We start from the raw sequence: 20,207 nt of genomic DNA on the forward strand, positions 1-20,207 counted from the left end.
ATGCTGAAATGAAATTCACTTCTACAGAAAAAATTCTGACAGCAGTTCAAACTGCAGTAGCAAAATAGAGAGCCCTCGCACAGGGGAAACGCATTATGGTTGTTACACCTGTACCCGCCTTAGAGGCAGTAACAAAAGCGAGCATTCCGAATGCTAAAGCTTTACATCCAAGATGGATACAATCGGTTAATTCTCTCGCTGCAACAGACGTTGAATACGTTTTTGACCCATATTTGAAAACAAGAATTTCTACAATACGGACAAGAATGTCCTCTGCCCACTAAGATTATGCCTCTAGTACAGTACGAATGTATAATTTATACAGACGGATCAGTACAGCCCGAAATTGGGGGTAAACAAGCTTATAGTGCTGCGTGCGCGATCGTTAAAGGTTGCTGGCGAGATGGCAAATTCCGACCTATGGTCACAAAAACTCAATCTCTAGGAGATTGTACAGCTCATTCAAGATGGCGCTCGAAAATACTGATTGCGAATTCCCCACACTCAGTGTGCGATTCCTATTACTGTGTTCAATCTTACAATGAATACTTGCAAAACTGGATTCAAAACGGTCTCAAAGATGCAAAAGGGGGCACAATTAAGCATAAGTTGCTTTGGGAACAAGTAGTTCAGTCACGAAAAGAACTACAAAAAGCTCACGTGATCCATACACTGAGTCATTAATGTGATGGCTTTCACGTTGCAGGGAATTCATTGGCCGATGAAGCCGCAAAGGCAGCTGTGCAAACTGCTTCTGTAGCTGCAATCACTCGTTCAAAAACTAAAATAGACGGCAAAATAATGCTAGCTGTCAGTGCCACAAGCAAAGGCTGCGGTGCAGCGTTACCTCTAAACTATCCACTCAAATACTCATACATAATTGGTGCAAACTCCGTTCCTTTTGCTCGAATTCCGGGATTTGGGGCTAGAGTAATTCCAAACATGAAACGTAGAGTAGCTTTGATACACGAAGCACATTTGGGAGAGGGTCTGATACATCAAGGAATCTCTAAATCTATAATAGAATTAAACGTACTGGTGGCCAGGGATGAATGGTCACATTCATACATTTGCAATAAACTGCCACAACTGCAACAGAGATCGCAGCATAGAACACCACCAGATACCTGACTACAGTATAGCCAGTCCAATACAGACACCGTTGTTAGACAGCATTAGACTTTCTACACGCAGACGTTCCTGTGGACAAATGCGGTCCCACAACTATTAGGACAAGATTCATTTGGATGTGGCCTCAGCGCTCGGCTGACGCACACACTGTTATAAAAGATTTGCGAGTCTTTATCGGTACATACGCAATCGGCACGCTACATTCTGACCAGGGTCCTGCGTTTAGCTCACGAGCTTACAAGGAGGCCATGGCCAGTCTGGGCGTTGCATTGCGGTATTCTAGTCCATTCCACCCTGAGGGAAATTCGGTAGTGGAGAGAAAAAAACTCGACATAAAGCAATCTATAACAGCTAGGGTATTAGACTCGGGTGACGAGTGGGTCAAACATCTAATAAGTGCCCAACGTAGTCTAAACAATCTGCCAAGAAGTTCTCTAGGGGTTATCACTCCATATGAGGTCCTGTTTGGAACTAGAATGATTGTCCAGGACCTTGATCGTCACACTTCAGTGGTAGAACAAAAACCTTTTGCTATCAAAGACCGTTTGGCTGTTTTGCAGGACTTGGATGAAACAAGGAAAAGTCAAAGCAACACATTTCTAAAGCCAACGACCACTGAAGGGAAACCACCCATCCCAGCAAGGCCTGCCTGGATTCCAAAGATTGGGGATCTAGTCAGAGAAAAGATCGCGGACAAGAAGGAATTTGGGCCTTCTTACAGACAACCAGTACCTGTCTTAGCAATCCACGGATCAAGAACAGTATTACTGCCGCCCCTTGCTGGAAGAAAGGAGAACAATTTTGCGTCAATCGACCTGGTAAAACCACATCATGTGGTCAATCATAGGTAGTAGGCCAAAGTGGGCTCCAAAGATGTAGCAGACAACCAAATCTGGCTACTATCCAAGAGGTTCAAACTGAGAGACTCATCACCTTTGAAGATTCTGCAGTGCGAAAAGAAGGACTATGCAACAAAGCCAAGCATGGAACTTGTACCTCTTGAAACCAAAATAACAGTTCGTAAAGAAACACCTGTCTACAATGAAATAGCATCTGACTATACTAATATGACAAGTGAACAAGTGGTTCCAGCGATTTCGACTAATCCTGATGCAATTCCTACAATTGACAGAACTGCCTCTGGCTGGCTATTTCATAAACTTTGATACATTTTCTGAGATCCTAGTGAACCTGAAACAAGGCCAGCTAAAAGAACTTTTAAAGAACAAGCAACAGATCTTTTTCATCACCCGGAAAAGACTTATCTGGTTTCATCATGGATTGAACTTTGGATTGTGTTGGGTGTACTTTTTCTTCTACTTTGGTTGACTATGGTAATTACTTTGGGAATGCTGATAAATGGAAGATATAGTAAAAATGACACAGCAAGTAAGAAAATCAACTTACTCCTCAAGCCACACAAATCATCCCATCGTGAACAAAGAGACTTTTCATCAGCGAACATCACAGCCATTCCTATACCTGGTAGTATAGCCTGGGACAGAACTGATTATGACATATTTGGTCCTGCAGAGCTGTTGAAAATTCCACACCAATTCAAGGTTTCCTTGAGTGACTTTGTTTCATCTAGTACCTTTTCTGATGATTGGGACTTTGAGACTGTTAATAATATGATGTGAGACTTAGAAATGTCTGCAAAATTTACAAATCATGAATACATAGAAAGTTCATCAGATTATGAACAAATGTACTGTTATAATCACTATGGTCATCATTTCTTGCATAGATATGCAAACCCTAGAAATGTTTATACATATAACCAATGGGAACATTGTCCTACGCCACCAAAGGGTAGCTCGAAAACATTTTATGACAAATTTCCATACTTTTCAGGTTTTAATATTTCGAAACCGGAATCATTTTATTTTAAAAATATAAATAAGACAGAAATGAAAAGTATGCTGACAAACACAAAGCAAACTTATTCTGCTGCCTTTTTTGCTCAATTGTCTACTTTAGGCTTTGACTATTGGAAAGACACCATTGAGACAAACACTATCTGGGGCACAAAAGACTGGCAGGTGCAGGGATTAGAAGTCTTATTTAGAGCCTGCATCATCCCTTAACAAATAATGTTTTTGAATGACACTGTTCAACAGACATCTTGTCTTGGCTTAGCTAAGATAAAAGATTTAAACAAACCGTCCATACCTACACCTACACCTACACCTGATAGTAGTAACACTTCAGAAGAGGTAGTTGACGTAAAAACAGTTTTACTTAACAACAGAACAGATCCTGACTGGAAAAAATGGTTAATCTGACTATCAGACAGAAACAACTGTCAAGATAGATTCCTGAATAAAACACAAGGGTTCACATTCACTAGGCCAGATCCAAAATATGTCCAGAGACAACATGAAGGGATAGTAACATCATACAGTGTAGGGAAACTGTGCCATGAGTGGCTACAAAAATCTACACTAAAGGAAGTAAAACAACACTTATCTTTACTTAAAGATGGCTTTGATTTAAGGGAATTCTTGCAAGGACCTATGAAACCTCATCATAAATGTTTTATATACGCCGGTATCTATGCCATTTATAATGAAGCATGGAAAGCAACAAAAGCAGAGACTGCAGAACCAATACGAGAAGTTGATTGTATTAATTTTGAGAAATCTCTCTCTGTAGTTGACAATGGGTTAACGACTCTGTCATCCAGAATATATTATTTGGACAGCATTGTATCCTCTGCCATAGACCTAATGGAACAGGACTGGGCCATGTTGCCACATGGTCAGTCACAATTGCGTTCTATACTGCTTTTAGGCTGTACGCTTCGTTCTGCATAGTGCCATGGCGTTTAATCAACACCACGTCACTGTTTTCTAAATTTAACCCTACAGATAAACAAATCATTTTGGCACAAAGAGGACCAGACTATACGGTGCTGAGCATTGAAAAACTGGAACGATTATCATTGACTGTTTCTGAGAAACCAGCAACAGAATAGATAATACACGGTACTATCACTCTGCCTGTGACGATTTTCCATTTTCAGTATTGTTTAAAACCTTTACCAGCAGGCATATATGAAAGGTTGGGTAAAGAATACATCAAAACATCTTGTGATTTACCTTATACACACAAATGTTGGAGTGGGGGAAAATAAGTGTTTCTTAGTGTTACCAATTGTGAAAACACACTAAGCGGTTCACTCTTATGTCAGAGTATTAACTTCCACGGGGCCTGCGATGGTTCCTCAAACAACTTATCCTGCCACCTGCAAAGTTCTCCAGCTGCAGTGATTGATCCGATTTTTAAGCAGCTTTCTAATGGAAGTTATATTATGTTGAAGGGGGCGCTAGAGAGCGCACAAGTGGAATGGCCGCACTTCGGTGAGGCTCCCACTGCCTGGACCAAAGATCCTGCATTAATCCTGGCCAACCGATGCTTTTTCTGACTAAAAAGTGAGCCGAAGAGTGGAGGGACCTGTGCTCCTGCCTCGGTCCTGTGCTCCTGATCCGATGCCGTATACCCCGGAAACTGAGCCGGTTCGCATTGCCCGAGACTAACGCCGGAAGAGTGAGGTGCGGCAGACGAGGCAACGGGACGCAGGAAAAGCCGCGGCTTGCGCGAGGAAGGTAGGCCGCGTTTGGTGTGTGGAGAGAGACGCGGCAGCGGTGAGGGCTGTCGTTGCCGGCGGTGAGGTGCTGGCCTTCCTGGGACAACAGCACATTGCGAAGCGCACAGAGCGCTAGTGCTGACGACGAGCAGTGAGGCCAAACCACGGAACCCACGGGCAGTGCAAGAAGAAGCTGCGGCCTCCGGGTGGCCGATGCGCACTGAGTGCTTGGAGGGCCACGCTTGCAGATACTGCGTGGTTACCGGGGTCTAGCTGGGAGAAGACCGCTGGCAACCAGGACATGATTATTCGATCCCCTGGTAGGAGTGCACTGAGATGGGCAATAGCGGCGTGATTTGCCTTTCAAGCCTGCTAGGCTGAATATCTACCGTGTGGAGGCCTGATACGACAGGAGCCGGAGGGAGACTCACATCAATGGCGCATTACTAATACGGGACATATGCAGATATCCTGCTGTGGAGGACATAGTGAGTACTTGAGGCGTGGGCTGCTGATTGGATTGCGGATGAGACGGACTCCGTGGGCGCTGAGGGTATATGCCTACTGGGACTCTCGACACTATCTGGCGGAGAAGGGAGCTCTGTGTGCTGTGAGCTGGAGGGTCTGGGGCCACTGTGAGAGGGAGGCATTATTTGACCTGGCACAGAGCGGAGCACGGAGGATACGGAGTGGACCCAGGGCACAGTCGTCTTAGTGGAGCACTAATAGATCCGGGACTCCCTGCCTTGGGGCAGCCATGGGTAAACCAGACACTCGTCAACCAAAACCTAATTTCGAGGCCGCAAAGAAGGCGAACAGGCCTGCCACGGGGGACGGCGGACAGAGTAAGTCTGACGCGACAGGCGAGGTCTCGCCCTCTAGGGAAATGGACATGCATCAACTGTTGCAGGAGATGAGCAGGGGTTTGCCACAGTAGTGGACAAGGTGGACAGGATGTCATCCAGAATGGACGCAATCGCACAAAAAATGGATGTCCATGAAGAACGCATTACCGAAACTGAGAGACGAATCTCGGAAAATGATGATACCACTGCTAGTCACACGACACAGCTAGCGAGGATGAACAAACTCCTCAGGGTTATAGCAGCCAAGAATGAGGACTTGGAAGCCTGCAGTAGGCGTAATAACATCCGCGTGACGGGGGTTCCGGAGTCTACAAATACTGGACGCATGGAGGAATATGTGGAAAAATTGCTCTTGTCCTCCATCGGTGCGGAAGCCTTCTAAACACAGTTTATTGAGGAGAGGGCCCACAGGTCACTGAGTCCGAGACCGCCGCCCGGGAGCCCGCCAAGACCCATAATAGCGCGCTTACTGAATTATCGTGACTGCGACGTGGCCTTACGCGCTGCAAGAACCAAGCAGAACTTAACATACGACGGAGTCCCATTTTCGATTTATCTGGATTTCACCCCAATTGTGCAGTAGGAACGGCGCAAATTTTTAGATGTAAAGAAAAAGCTACTCGTGACACAGATTGACTATGCACTGCTGTACCCCGCACGACTTAGGGTGACACATCAAGGAAAGCAGTGATTTTTTACGAATCCGCAACAGGTTGAGGACTTTCTTCGTACAGTCAAGCGGGCGCCTAGAAGCGGTGGCCGACGAGGAACTGCGCAACAGGCCAATGCACAGGACAATGATGAAGAATTATGATATTTCTGACCTTTGGGGGGCAGATCAGTACATTTAAAGCTGCTGCTGAGGGGTCACATGGAAAAGCGGAGTGGATGCAGGTGCCCACCTGACAGGACAGCAGCGGTTGTACCGGTGGTAATGTACTCCAGGCCCCGCTCCTTCCACCTGCCAGAGCCCAGTGGCCGCACAGTCGAAGGGCTTACGGGGAGGAGTGGCTGTGTAGCTGACTAGAGATGTTACCCAGAGGGTGTTCCCCAATGTTGGACTACATATTTTGGTTGTTTGGGGTGTTGTTAGCGGGAAGACGGGAGGTTGGGTGGGGTGAGAATACTGGCAAAATTGTGTTGCTTCAGTGGGAGGGGAGAGGGATGGTGGGTTCCAGTTCGGTCTGTAGTTGTACTGATTGGTCAGAGAAGGCTTGCCTATTTGAAGGCGGAATGACTGCGGGGGGAAGGGGGAGGATGGGGGGATTGCGGGGAAGGTTGGGGGTTGGAAATGTCTAATTGACGGTGGTATGCTTTTGGATGTCATTGGTTATTATTGCTATATCGCATGTGTTATGAAGTAGTGGTGGAAGATACTGCAGATGGAGGGATAGTGCATGTGTGGGTCCAGAACGAGATGCGTCATTGTTGGAGGAGGATATGTGCATGTGACGTGGAACAGTGGTATGGCGGGACAGGACAAGGACTCTGATTTGAATATCCTGTCTTGGAATGTGAGGGGGCTTAATGATGCACGTAAATGCAGGCAGGTGCTGCCGTACTTAAATCAAACCTGACTGGCTATCTGTTCTGTTTGGTATATTTGAGTGGTCCAAGCCAGTCAGAGATAGGACGCAAACCTTCCTTGTTCCCCGGCGTACTTAAATAGGCAGCAGACTCAGATAGTGATGTTGCAAGAAGCGCACCTTCATCCTCAATCACAGAACACTTTTGCAGCTCGTTGGGCATCGACTTGTGTGTTCTCATCTTACTCCTCCTACGCTAGAGGGGCTGCTATATTGATTAAACAGGGTGTCCCATTCGCGCAGGTGGGGACGCTGTCAGATCCACAGGGAAGATTGTCTGGGGGAGGCTGGGTAGAGACACGATTACGCTTGCTAATTGCTATGCTCCTAATGTAGACTCCCCTGATTTTTTTTACCATGGTGTGGGGGAAAATAATTCAAATAGGCTCTCAGCACATAATATGGGGGGGGGGGGTGACTTTAATATCAGTCTAGCCCCTGCAATGGATAGGATGGAGGGTACTGCGCCTTACCATAATAGATCCCGGGTGGTGTTGGTTGAATTCATTGCGGCAGGTGAACTGGTTGATGCCTGGAGGAGACTGCACCCACACGATAGAGAAGGAACACACTTTACATCATATACTGGGTCGTGGGCACGTCTAGATTATTGTTTGCTGTCCAGGGGGTTGATGGGAGGAGTGGTACGGGTTGCACATCTTCCCCGTACGTATTCTGACCACTGTCCAGTGAAGCTCACACTTAAAATACCAGAACTAGATAGGCAGAGGCCTGCATGGAGATTACAACCAAAAGCACTATTGGATTTGGTATTTCGAACGGAGCTGGAGGAAGAGGTTAAAGATTTTTTCGTGAGGAGCAAGGGATCTGTGGATAGCGTTGAAGTTATTTGGGAGGCATTCAAGTTCACTATTCGTGGCTATTGCATCTCTAAAGGTTTTGGGGTCCTTCCGGATATCCAACGTACACTGCACGCATTAGAATGCGATTTGAAGGCACTCGAAGGTCGTTTGGTGGGAGGAGAGGAGGGAGCGCTGCGGAGTGAATTCAGAGATAAGTTGTCAGCATATGAAGAGGAGGCCGCCAGGGAAGCTAAATTTAGAGGGCGGCATTGGATAGCGCGTAGGTATGGTGAAGGGGAACGCCCGGGGAAAGCGCTCGCAGAACTTACTAGATGCCCAAGATTCACCAATACTGTATTGGAGATAGAAACACAAGAAGGTGGGGTAGCGCACGACACGGAAGGGATATTAGAGGTATTCAAGACGCATTATGAGGCACTGTATACAACACAAGAGACAGGTGAGACAGACTTAGAAGACTTTCTAGGGGATGTAGCACTCTGCTGGTTAAGCGACGTACATAGACAGTTCCCAGGCGCCCCGTTAAAGACGGACGAGATCCGGGAGGCGATAATGTCCTTGCAAAATGGGAAAGCGCCGGGGCTAGATGGCATACCAGCTGAATTCTATAAAAGTTATGTGGATATCATGGCGCCAGTACTTCGCGAGCTATTTGAGGAATCTATGGAGGTAGAGATACTGCCCTCCTCGATGAGAGAAGTGATCATTACGTCACTGTTGAAACCTGGGAAGCCCCCCAGAAACCGGACTCGTACAGGCCTCTATCGCTTATTAATTGCGACACTAAAATTCTTGCGAAAGTCTTGGCCACCAGGTTAACATTATTAATGGATAAGATAGTCCTTCCGGATCAGTCAGGATTTGTCCCAGGGCGCGCTACGATGCATAATCTGCGTACCCTATTCTCCCTGATGCACAAGTTACTACTTGTGTAACGATATATCTGTAAGAGACATTAGTTAGTGATAGATTCCTTACCTTAGAATATCCCCAGGCGTCAGACTGGATCCGGAAATTTTTGCGTAGCAATACCCCTGCGCGCTGGTAGGCGTCGTCTGCGGCTCCGCGTCCGTCGTCGGCGTCGTGAGCGCCGGGATGACGTCATCGGAGTATATAGACGGCGCCCATGCGCGCTGACGTCAGTTCTGATAACACAGCTTTTCCGCGCCAGATACGCAGAGCCATGATAGAACTAACACTGGTGCCATGAAACTAGGGCCCTGAAAGGGGATGACCTTAACCCTAAATATCGGTTCGCAGAACGGGGAGGATGGGAGGGCGGTAAGGAATCTATCACTAACTAATGTCTCTTACAGATATATCGTTACACAAGTAGTAACTTGTGCATCTGAAAGAGACACGTTAGTGATAGATTCCTTACCTTAGAATAGATACCCCAGCAATACCAACCCCGGTGGTGGGTCTGCGAACCAATATCACACCAGAAAGTCCTGGAGGACGGAACGGCCAAAGAAGCCATCCCTCCGGACTTGACTGTCCAGGCAGTAGTGTCTCGCGAACGTGTGCAGCGAGGCCCACGTGGCTGCCTGACAGATGTCCTGCAGGGGGACACCGCGGCCCAGGGCAGTTGTCGTTGCCGCGGCCCGAGTGGAGTGAGCCCGCAATCCAGCCGGGGGCTCCTTCCTCGCCATGGAGTAGCATGCTTGGATGCACAAGATGATCCACCTGGAGATGGTCCTCTTGTGTACAGCCTTTCCCTTCTTCGCGCCCACGTAACCAACGAAGAGTTGGTCATCCACCCGGAATTGGCGAGTGCGGTCTAGGTAGTAGGAGAGCGCACGTTTTGGATCCAGACAGTGGAGCCTCTCCTCCTCTTTCGAGGGATGCGGAGGCGGAAAGAAGGTGGGCAAAGTGATGGACTGCCCGATGTGGAAGGCCGTGACAACCTTGGGCAGAAAGGAAGGTCGTGTACGTAACACCACCTTATCAGGATGAACAGACAGGAAAGGTGGAGAAGAAGAAAGAGCCTGGAGCTCACTCACCCTCCTGGCAGAGGTGATGGCAACCAGGAAGGCCGTCTTCAGAGTAAGGAGACGAAGAGGACAGTTATGAAGTGGCTCAAAGGGAGCACACATCAGATAGGTGAGAACAAGATTCAAGTCCCACTGGGGCATCACGAAGGGAACAGGAGGGAACATGTGCGTGATGCCCTTCAGAAATCTACTCACTATAGGGGACTTGAACAAGGAAGGCTGATCTGGTAGCCTCAAGAAGGCTGAAAGAGCAGAAAGGTACCCTTTAAGAGTGCCCAGAGCAGAGCCCTGCTGGGCAAGGGAAAGAAGAAAGAGCAGCACTTCCGAAAGGGGTGCAGAGAGGGGATCCACAGCCTTTGCTGCGCACCATGCCACAAATCTATTCCACCGGCAGGCGTATACCGACTTCGTGGAGGGACGCCTGGCTGCCAGAATGATGTCACAGACTTCGGGAGGCAAGTCAAATGGCCTCAACTGCCGCCGCTCAATCTCCAAGCTTGTAGGTGGAGACTGGACAGGTTCGGGTGCAGGACCGTCCCCTGCTGCTGCGACAGAAGGTCCTCCCGAAGAGGCAGGCGAATCGGGGGATCGACTGACATGCTGAGTAGCTCGGGATACCAGTATCTTCGTGCCCAGTCCGGAGCCACAAGGACGACCTGGGCTCGGTCGCGCCTGATCTTCTTCAGCACTCTGGGCAGAAGTGGTATAGGCGGAAAGGCGTACAGCAGGCTGCAGCTCCACTCGCGACGAAAAGCGTCTCCGAGCGAGTGCCGCCTTGGAAACTCCAACGCGCAGAACTGCTGACATTGCGCGTTCTCTTCTGTGGCGAATAGATCTAACCAAGGCTCTCCCCACTGTCGAAAGAGACCTTGCGCCACGTCCGAGTTCAGACGCCATTCGTGATCCATCATGCACCGGCGGCTGAGTTCGTCCGCCCTGGCATTCAGAGAGCCTGCCAGGTGTTGAACCACCAGGGTCACGCCCTGATGTTCCATCCACTGCCAGAGGCGCAGAGCCTCCTGGCAAAGGGTCCACGACCCCACACCGCCCTGTTTGTTGCAGTACCACATGGCGGTGGTGTTGTCGGTGAACACTTGCACCACGCTCCCCCTGACAGAGGGGAGGAATGCCTTCAGTGCAAGACGAATCGCCCGCAGCTCCAGAAGGTTGATGTGGAGCCGGGACTCCGCCAGAGACCAGAGGCCTCTGATCTCCGCCTCTCCCATGTGGCCTCCCCAGCCCTGGAGGGACGCGTCCGTCACAACTACGTGCTCCGGCTGGGGTAGAGAGAGGGGTCTGCCACTGACCCAGTCGCGGTCCGTGAGCCACCACTGCAGTTGCTTCGCAGTGCCCTCCGAGATCAGGACATGATCGGACAGGTTGCCCTGATGCTGGGCCCACTGAAACTTCAGGTCCCACTGCAGAGCCCGCATCCGCCACCTGGCGTGACGCACCAGAAGGATGCAGGAGGCCATCAGTCCCAAAAGCCGCAGCGTCAACCTGACCGAGACCCGGGATAACGGCCTGAAGACAGGAATCAGAGCCTGAATATCCCGAACCCGCTGCTCGGGTGGGTAAACCCGAAACTGCGCCGAGTCGAGAACCGCTCCGATGAAAAGGAGCTTCTGAGAGGGACACAGGTGTGACTTCGGCACATCGATGGAAAACCCCAGCAAGTGCAGGAGGTCGGCCGTAGTCTGGAGGTGGGTGACGACTGTCTGGGGCGAGCCCGCCTTCAACAACCAGTCGTCGAGGTAGGGGAAGACTGACACCCTTTGCCTGCGCAGATGGGCTGCGACCACCGCCATCACTTTCGTGAACACCCGTGGGGCGCTGGTAAGGCCGAAGGGGAGCACGGTAAACTGAAAGTGCTCCAGGCCTACCGTGAACCGCAGGTAACGCCGGTGGGCCGGCAGGACGGGGATGTGGAAATAGGCGTCCTGCAAGTCCAACGCTACCATCCAGTCTCCTGGGTCCAGGGCAGCCAGGACCTGAGCCAAAGTGAGCATCTTGAACTTCTCCGTCCGGAGGAAGCCGTTGACGTTCCGCAGATCCAAGATAGGGCGTAGGCCCCCTTTGCCCTTCTTGGGTACCAGAAAGTAGTGGGAATAACAGCCACGTCCTACTTCTGGCCCAGGGACGCGCTCGATGGCCCTCTTGGCCAAGAGGGCCGAAACCTCCTCTTGCAGAAGTTGCAAGTGATCCCCCGACACACGGTGGTATTGAGGTGGCATGGATGGAGGGGAAGACTCGAAGGGGAGGGAGAAACCCCTTCGGACAATTTGCAGCACCCACCTGTCCGAAGTGACTGTATGCCAGTGGGAGAGGTGATGGCGAACCCTGCCTCCCACAGGCGTCACATGGGCCTGAAAACTCGGACTAGGAAGGTTTTGAGGCGGGGGCTGCTGAGGGAGGTGTGGACTGGCCTCGCCGCTGGCCCCGACCACCGCCACGGCGGTTCCCACGGCCGCCACCGCGTTGCTGAACATTCTGCGGCGCGTGGCTGACGGTCCGTGGTGGGGCGCCCCTTCCGTGGCCACGAAAGGAGCGAAAGGCACCCGATTGCTGGCGTGGGGCCGTAAGGCCCAAGGACTTGGCCGTGGCCCTGGAGTCCTTAAAACGTTCCAGCGCATGGTCTGCCTTGTCGCCGAAGAGGCGACGGCCATCAAACGGCATGTCCAGGAGGGTGGCCTGGACATCGGCCGAGAAATTGGCGGACCTCAACCAGGCGTGGCGTCGAACCGCCACCGTCGTTGCCATCGCCCTGCCCAGTGAGTCCGTGGTATCCAGCCCACACCGGATAGAAAAGCGTGCCGCATCTCGGCCGTCCGCAAGGGTTTGGCTGAGTTTAGCCCTGACCTCCTCAGGGCATTGTGGCAGCACCTCCGCAACCGTGTCCCACAGAGTGTGGGTGTAGCGGCCCAAGAGACAGTTGGTGTTCACTGACCGGAGCCCTAGGCTCACAGACGAGAAGACCTTCTTCCCGAACTGCTCATATCTCTTGGATTCCCTGTCGGGCGGGGCCGACGGGAATGCGGTCTGGGAGTTGGAGGCCTGGATGACCAGGCTCTCGGGGGTGGGGTGGGTGGACAAAAAGCAAGGGTCGCCCGGTGCCGGGCGGTAGCGTCTGGCCACGTTCCTATCCACAGGGGGACCTGTGGCGGGCTTGGACCAAGTGCCCAGCAGAACGTCACACAAGGCCTCATTGAACGGCAGAAGGGGCTCCGCGGAGCCGGACTGCTGTTTGAGGACCTCAGTGAGGAGATTAGTCCTCACGGCCGCGACGGGGAGCTCAAGGTTTAGGGCCTTAGCTGCCTTCGTCAACACTACACTGTAAGCAGAACCCGCCTCCGAAGCCACAGTCGGGGGCGACGTAAATCCAGTGTCTGGCGAGGTGTCAATACCACTGGCCTCCCCAAGCTCATATGTCCAGTCCTGATGAGACTGGCAATCACGTGCCAGAGGGTCCTCGGACCCCTCCCATTGCTCCTCGTCACCCGGCTCCCGTAGACCAGGATCAACAGCCAGGGCCTCCTCGTGGAGATAGAACTCTCCGAAGGCCGACGGAATCGGCGCCCAGCGGCGCCCCTCCGACACCTGAGTAGGACCGTAGGAAGCATTGGGGTCGGCAACCACTTCGGCTGCCGGGGACGACACCTGAAGGGACGTCGCCGGCGAGGTCCCGGATCCGGAGCCGGATCCAGCGAGGTCGCGCGGCGCCGGGACCGAAGTCGCCAGCGGCGCCGGGGCCGAAACACCCGACGTCGTCGGGGCCGAAGCGCCCGACCGGGAAGGACCTCCAGACGGAGCCGATCGGCCCGAAGGCGCCACGGGAACCGACTGAGGAGGGAGGGCCCTCATGGCCATGAGGTACCTCTCGACCTCCTCCTGCGACGCGCCGTGCCCAGGGACCCGAAGGTGTGGGGCAGGCGGCGACGCTTGCGACTCCCGCGGAGCCGCGTGGGCGGTGTCGCCCGAATCCCCGGTCGCATCGTGCGAGCGACGGGGCGGGTCGGAGGACCGATGGTGTCGCTCCGACCTCTCATGCCTCTTACCTGAGGACTTGGAACCAGACGACCGGTGTCCACTCCCGGAACGTCGATGACTCCGACCTCGCGACCTGTCCCTCGACCTCCCGTGGGACCGGGACCGGGACCTGGAGCGGTGCGGGGCCGACTGCCTCAGCTCGAGACGCTTGCGGGACCGCTCCCGCCTAGCCTTCGACGTCAGGGCCCGGCAGTCGGAGCAGGTTCGATCGTCGTGGTCGAGGCCTAAGCACTTCAGGCACCGGCGATGGGGGTCCGTGACCGACATGAGTCGGCCGCACTTCGAGCAAGGCTTGAACCCGGGCATCCCTGGCACCTATAGTCGAGAATCGACTAACTAGAGGATCAAAAAGATCAAAAAAGTTTTCAGTCAAAAAGTGACTGGGGGTAGAGCTTCTTCCGGATCTGCGCTAGCTGGCGCGGAAAAAAGAAGAACTGACGTCAGCGCGCATGGGCGCCGTCTATATACTCCGATGACGTCATCCCGGCGCTCACGACGCCGACGACGGACGCGGAGCCGCAGACGACGCCTACCAGCGCGCAGGGGTATTGCTACGCAAAAATTTCCGGATCCAGTCTGACGCCTGGGGATATTCTAAGGTAAGGAATCTATCACTAACGTGTCTCTTTCAGATACAGACGATCGCACCTGACTTCCCGGCAGCAGCAGTTTTTTGGATGCCACAAAGGCTTTTGACTCTGTGGAATGGAGCTATTTATTCAAGGTGCTGCAGCGGATGGGGTTCCCGCCCATATATGTGACATGGCTTAAATTACTGTATTATAAGCCAACAGCTAAAATAGTGATTAATGGGCATATGCCATCGGCTATGTAACTTACTAGGGGCACATGTCAAGGATGCCCCCTCTTACCATTGCTTTTCGCTATCGCGATAGAGCCTCTAGCGGCTAGATTGCAACAGATTCATAATGATAAAGCATTTCGGTGTTATCACCGACAACTGTTAATATCGCTTTATGCGGACAACATAACGTTGTATGTGAGGGACCCGGAGCAGAACCTAAACCCCATCCTTAGAGAGTTCCTGGTGTTCGGACGACTATCGGGAGTGAACATCAAATGGGGAAAATCACAATTCTTCCCTCTCACGGCAGCAGTCGCTAAATTTCCCTTAGACTTCCCTTTAGAGTGGTGTGCGGATGATCTGCGGTACTTGGGAATACAGGTATCTAGAGACCGAGATGAGACGCTGCGTTTGAATTATGGCACGGTGATCACCAAACTAGAGGCTAAGGTCACATGGTGGATATCATAACCGCTATTACTACTGGCGGGGAGAACGTCACTTGTGAAAATGGTGGTGCCGCCCCAGTTTTTATATCTGTTCCTGAATATCCTTTACTACCCTGGTGCCTGCTTTTTTAAGACCTTACGCTCTACGCTGCTCAGGCTAGTGTGGGGTGGCAAACAACCCCGCCTTCGGTGTGCAATTATCACAGAACCATATGATAAAGGTGATTCGATATCCCTGATTTTGAGATTTATTATTTGAGTGCACAGGCTCATTACGCGTACCACTGGATGGCGCCTACATTGTTCATGCCCCAGCTGGCAGTTGAGGATTGGGTGGCCCGCCCGCTTCCCCTTGGTGGAGCGATTCATGGTCCACTGGAAGCCGTGGAAACTCCATTTACGACGGTCACTTGCACGGTGGACACTTGGAGGCATATAGCGTGCATTTTGGGAGTGCACTTACTGTACTCACCACGATTGCCACTTGCGTATCACCCTAGTATGACCGTACTGCAGGAGGTGGGATTTCGAAACCTGTGTAAGCGACTACAGATTAATGTATGGGGAGACCTCTTTGTTGGTGGCCAGTTTCGGACGCGGGAACATCTATTTCAGCCCACCCCCTTGGAGATTTTCTTGTACGCCCGGCTCAGACAAGGGATGCGAATGGTACTTCCAGAGTTCCCTGCGGAGCCAGAGACCTTTGCGCCATTACACCTTCTTCTAAGCTCCCATGATGGGAAACACTTGGTGTCGAAACTATACAAAACAATAAGGGAATGCAGGACAGGCATCGATAGCTCCGGACGTGCCCATTAGTCGGCTGATCTGGGGCAGGAGATATCTGACGAACAATGGAGATACTGCTGAAGCATCCCGGAAAATATAACTGCTAGCTGCAGATTCAAAGTTATACACTATAAGTTCCTGCAACGTATATATTATACTCCCGTTAAGAAATACCGTTTTCACCTATCGGAACGGTGTGCAAGATGCCAGAGGCCTGGGGCGGGTTTCATGCATCTGGCGTGGGAAGGCCCGGCTATACACGAGTATTGGTCCCAAGTGCATGTGGCACTGGAACGAATGTTGGGCGCCACCCTCGAAATGGATCCAGTGATGATGCTATTGGGATACACTATGCACATCCCCAAACAGGCAAGATAATTTGTTGATATTGCTTTATTGATGGCGAAACGTAGAATTGCCTGTAGGTGGGGAAGAGGGAGGGCTCCGAAATTCAAGGACTGGCTGCATGATCTCACATATTGTCAGGAGCAGGCTGCTGTGTATGCGGAGCTGTTACCAATGTCCTCTAAGCCGAGAGATGTATGGGGCCCTCTGCAGATGTATTTAAAGAGTGTTGAGGAAAGCACGGATGAGGTGGCCACGGAGCGGGGAGACATGGGGTCGGATGCCCTACCTATGTAGGGCTTCTTTAGGACTAGAGGGGGCGCTGGCCTAGTGGGCGTCACTGTTGCAGGACTATGTTACTGTTGATTTGCTGCTGACTCTAATATGCTGCAGAAACTATTGCATAGTGTTGTCGAGAATGCGGATATTACACATTTCTGTTTTGATGTATTGTGCTGTTGCCTATGGATCGTTTAGCACCGTGGATGATGAGATATTGAAAGCTCCCCTAACAGACTGAACTGCAGTGATTACAAAAGTCAGGCAATGGACTTGATTGTGCTCTGATGCCTTAAGATTACATGCACTGTACCCTCCTCTTTAATGTTCAATGAATATATATGTGACGCAATGTGATAGATGAAAATGTTGCTGTGATGTATGGTTTAAAGCATAAAATTAACAAATAAAGGTTTAAAAAAAAAGTTATATTATGTTGAATGATCACAGCTGCTGTGGCATGTTGCCAGGAATACCTTATCTCGTTAGCGTGTCAGCCAGGGTGACTTGCTGTATGCAAGTATTGTTTCCTAAAACCAAGACAGACGGGGAGTCGCCGTTATGGCCTTCACTGAACATCTCTTCTATACGAATTGACACTTTAAGCAGAATGAAAGCCATTCTTTTACAAAAAACTGTGCCACTGACCTCGTCCAAAGAAACGTATAATCTGCAAGTTGCAAGGACTTCTGCAATGATACATGCCCTTTTATCCACAAACTGCCCTTTACATTTCTCAGAAATGTTAGGTCGTATCTTAAACATGTCTGATACGAGTGGTATTGTACATCTATTTAAGACAGTTTTTTCGGGACTGTTAGCACCCTTTGAAGCAGTCCTAGGCATTTTTCCAAACTTTGTGCACTCTGTGTTCGGCGGACTGTCTCTCATTTTGGGGCTTGTAGCAGGAATACTATTTTTTGTTCCTTCTGCTCCGATATGGCAAGTCAAGTCACCATCAACACCCAAATCACCTTGGAGAACACCCTCCTGGCAATGAAGTGTCGTGAGCGCATGATACAAATACTGGGCTTAGCTCGTTTAAGAGATCTGAACACCAAGTGGTTTCTATCATTTCGACCAATCTGGCAAGATTGCATCTTACCTGTTCTGCGATGCCTGCTATGTGGAGAAGAATGTGTGCTTGACATCTGTCTGACACTCCCATCAGTCCTGCCAACGGAAGTTGATACTTTGCTTGAACCAGTAACATCTCATGCACTGTGTTGTCCCCAGCGGCTACCAATCCTGATGACGGCATTCGTATAGAACTCACAGACGCAACCTGCTGAAAGTGAGATACGTGGAGCAACAGGCGGACAGGTACCATTAGTTCGAACATTGCTAATGCGACTGACGCTGTCAGCGATGCTTCTCATCTATGTGCTATTGATCTGCTTAACGAGGTAGTCCAACTTTCACCTACAGTAGTAGACAAATTCTTTACCAGCTTAGAAGATTTGATGTTTTCTCCTAACAATGACACTGGCTTTTAAAGTTGGCACGCAGAGAGACTCTGAATTCGACCTTCAAATCTCAAAACAAGCTTCTAACTTTGAAACTCTATTTTTTCTATGATCAGACTTTTTTCTTCCAAATTTGTATTTTTTCCTTTTTGGACCAAAGTAAGAGGCAATATTTGACCTTCTCCACATTCAACCAGTTTATATAATCTGTTATGGAATGGTCTCAACTTTTTTTCTGTAATTAAGAGCTATTTCATAAATGTATTTTCATGATTCATTCGGATAGGATCTTTTCAAATGTCATCTATATGCCTTGAATGAAACTTAGCTTTTAACGCGTGCAGCACAAATGCTCTTTTTGTGTACAACCGATACCAATGCATTTTTATGTATTTTGGGTGAGTTTTTTACACATGTAGATATATTTTTATGTGTTTAGAACTTAATTATGTCGTACATAATAAAGTGGAGTGGGTGTTGTGTGGTGTTTTAGGCTCAGAGTGAAGTATCCTCATTCATGCCCTTATATAGGTACAATTCACATTGCCCTAATATAGGCATAGAAATCATTCCCTTATTTAGACATAGCCCATGCAGACCAAATACAGGCATGGCTACTTCCACCCGTACCAAACGTCACAATGATTTCTTGGAAAATCGGCTTAAGCAGTCAGGGAACTTCCCCTTGCTAGAATATTGATTTGTCCAAGAACTCATGTACTTTGCAAATAACTAGTATTCCCTAGGGGTCAAACTAGACACCTTCAATGTATAAATATGCCTTCACTTGCTCTAGCAAGGCACAGTGGTTTGGAGCAGTTCGACTATCTACTTGCCCGACGCAGCTCGCTACAGCAAGTGCCGAAGGAAACCGACCCTCCAGCTGACGCACTGATCGAGAAGCTGTCCTTTCTCTCGCTGAGAATACAGCTCCAGTGTTTCCAAGCTCCCTTTGCGGGGTGTTGGGAAATCAAGTCCAGAGACAGAGATACCAGACCTCCTTCATTCTAACTAAGGTATGGAGCTGAATAAAACCTAAGAGAAATCTTGGATAGATTCTTGGCAAAGAAAACTAAACCTAGGCTACACAATACTTACTTCTTCCTGCGTACTAGACTTAGGTTAGGTACATTGGGGTAGGCGTATTTTAGAAACACCAGTTGAGTATTTTTAGTCATTGTTATTTATGTATGTATTTTTATATGGCTTAGAAACCATACAATGCTCTTACAGTATTATTTTATAATATTGTTCTCGCTGTATGCATTATACTTTGCAGCCTGCATTCAGATTGTAGCAGTTCATTTCTTTTGCATGAGAAAGAAGACTGGACAATAAATCCTTTTATTGAAAACGCCTGTCTCTCTATTTCTCTGCACCTCTGTAGAAACGAAGCATGCACGACTGACTGAGTGAAATACTTATCTATTGTTTCCACGACTCTAGAGATACATTTCTTATTCTTGGGCAATAAAGTTGTCATTTTTAAGCGGTTGAGAGAAACTAATCCCTTCTTGTGAATTCAAGAAAGTTTCTAGTGACCTCTGAGCTAGCTGGCACTCACTATTAAGTTTAGTATATTTGATAGAGACCTAGTCGACCTCAGTCCTACGTCATCTCTATAGGATATACTAATCCAATGCGCAGAGCCTATAGGGAATATAAGAACTACACTTCACTAGGGGCACAGTACGCACTGAGAACAGACCTCAAGGAACCCTGTGTACCTCCTAAGTCCACCCGTCCCTAGTAGTCAAGGTCCACAGTGTTATTACTGTGCAGTATGAGGCCATATAGCTAGACAGTGTCCACATAAAACACCAGCAGCTGAGCCTATGGAGGTAGGGTTTACCAAAGGCCTTGCATATGTCATGGGAAAGCCCCCAGGTCAATATTGGCGGAAGGTTTACGAGAATGGGAAGGCTCAAATGGCTCTCCTAGACAAAGATATACAAGTTACTTACCTTCGGTAACGATATTTCTGTAAGAAACATTAGTTAGTGTTAGATTCCTTACCTTAGAATATCCCCAGGTGTC

The sequence above is a fragment of the Lissotriton vulgaris genome, chromosome 6 (genome assembly GCF_964263255.1).
Source record: "Lissotriton vulgaris chromosome 6, aLisVul1.2, whole genome shotgun sequence".
In the NCBI taxonomy this organism is placed as follows: Eukaryota; Metazoa; Chordata; class Amphibia; order Caudata; family Salamandridae; genus Lissotriton; species Lissotriton vulgaris.